The 2,166-nt window shown below is 38.9% G+C and overlaps 1 long non-coding RNA gene across 1 annotated transcript; it reads left to right on the plus strand.

The window, feature by feature from the left end:
* On the plus strand, positions 1-1,913 carry LOC122545387. Its single transcript, XR_006310538.1, has 4 exons — positions 1-22; positions 579-638; positions 1,532-1,594; positions 1,857-1,913. It is a non-coding gene; the product is annotated as an uncharacterized LOC122545387 (long non-coding RNA).
* Positions 1,914-2,166: the final 253 nt, after the last annotated feature.

Raw genomic sequence — 2,166 nt, forward strand, 5'->3', positions numbered from 1 at the left:
ACTACAGCTGGCTCCACACCAGGTCAGTAATGGTTTTGTTCAGTGTACAGCATCAAGATCAAAAACTATTTTGTTGCCATAAAATCCAGGTAAAGCTGAGGTGATACTTAATTCCTCATATACAATGCATCCAATCTTAATAACATGAGTGAGTTGAGAGAAAAATTACTTGTATAAAGCTCAATCAGATTCATGAGGTCTCATATACATGAGGACAAATGTGGTGACCATCGTTATGGACCTCTCCATCGTTACCCTATGTTGTTAAAAGATTTCTCTCTTGAGAGGTTGTGTTCTTTGTTTTCATGACATTTCTGCTTTGGATCAGTTGCCTGAAATTATTTCCCGAAAACATGAAAAGTTTTCCATATGTTCTCTTCGCCATTCGTTTGCAAACCCTTATAATGCAATCTAAGATGAACAAGTTCAAGTTTTTAATTTTACTGCACCAGTTGAAATGCATCCTTGATTATTCATTCTGTAGGTGTAATAAAATTTACATTGTTGGTCTTGCCCAAACTGAGGCATTTGAAATTGGAAATCAATCACATTGATTCATGTTTTTCCTTCTTCAAAAGTGACAACTTCACCAAAAGAAATGACTACCCCGACAGTTATTACTGAAACCACCACAACAGGTGAGTGAGATTCTGTATGAATACACACCAGTGAGTCTGTTCACACCATTGCACATTCTTCCAGTTCTGGTTTCCCCCTCAGTTGTTTCTTCTGCATGGTTCTGTTGGATCAGTATGGTTTCTCAGTTCATGACCTCTGAACTGAGTACTCTTGAAATAGCATCTGTATCCCAACAAAATAAACAAAAATATCACTAAATCGTGGTGGGAAAAAAGCTCGTAATAATTGGAGAATTGGAGTATACAAATACGAAGTGGAATACATACAATATGAAAGGCACAGAGGGCAAAAGCATTTGTCCTGCACTCAGGAATATATAGGAGAAAGTGACGACTGCAGATGCTGGGGATCTGTGCTTAAAAATGTGTTGCTGGAAAAGCGCAGCAGGTCAGGCAGCATCAAAGAAGAAGGAGAATCGATGTTTCGGGCATAAGTCCTTCTTCAGGAATGTGGAGGATGTGCCATGCAGGCGAAGATAAAAGGTAGGGAGGAGAGACTCTCCTTCTCCTTTGATGCTGCCTGACCTGCTGCGCTTTTCCAGCAACACATTTTTAAGCTCAGGAATACATATCCAGCCAGCACGTGACAGAACCTATAAAAACAGCTGCAATTCTGAATTTCCCTTTGGAATATAAATCTGAGCAGTCGATTTCAATCACAGTGGGTAACCATTTTGGGCATGGTTGTGATCATAAAGTTGTAATTGTCTTCAATGTGAAAAGGATCAAATTTGAAAAGGAGTAGAATTTCCAAATGAGAGATTGGAAAATTTATAAAGCTACAATCAAAGAAAGCAACTTTCACTCCTGATACTCCAGTTTGATTTAGAGAAATTTGTTGTAAAATTCTGAAATGGCTGGGAAATAACATGCATTGTTTCATTCTTCTTCAGAAGTGACCTTTTCACCAAAAGGAACACCCACCACAACAGTTATTGCTGAAACCACCACAAAGGGTGAGTGAGATCCTCTATGAATAAACCTCAGTGAGTCTGTTCACTTTCCACCAATTCAGGTTCCCTTCAACGATCATCTGTTTAGCCATTCATGTAGACACTGCCTCTTGGTAGAATGTTTTAAAACATTAATCACATTACAATGCAGTGTTCCATTTGAGAATCGCACAGTAAAACAGTCGAATGACAAACCACTGCAGTAATAGTTACATTTTGAAGCTGCAGTACAATGTGTTTGATGTTTTCTCTTGTTCTCCCAAAGGACTCACAGCAACACCAAAACCAACTACAACTATGTCCACAACCCAATCCACATCAGGTCAGTGATGCCTTCATTTGATAACCAGTTGTAGAATCATGAACATTAATCATCGTTTCCCAGTTCCTAGAGCTCAGAGTGACATGATACTACAGTCTGTTGATAGTTTTCCCAGACCTTGCAGCGTGTTGAATTATGCTTGAACAGAATGCAAGCACGAGGAGAATTGTTATGTTTCATCTTTGTAAATGTCTCTGCTTACGTAAGACACTGCACACTTCCCAAAATTTGTTGATCAGTTTTGAAACCATGT

Source organism: Chiloscyllium plagiosum, unplaced genomic scaffold (assembly GCF_004010195.1).
Source record: "Chiloscyllium plagiosum isolate BGI_BamShark_2017 unplaced genomic scaffold, ASM401019v2 scaf_88516, whole genome shotgun sequence".
Taxonomy (NCBI): domain Eukaryota; kingdom Metazoa; phylum Chordata; class Chondrichthyes; order Orectolobiformes; family Hemiscylliidae; genus Chiloscyllium; species Chiloscyllium plagiosum.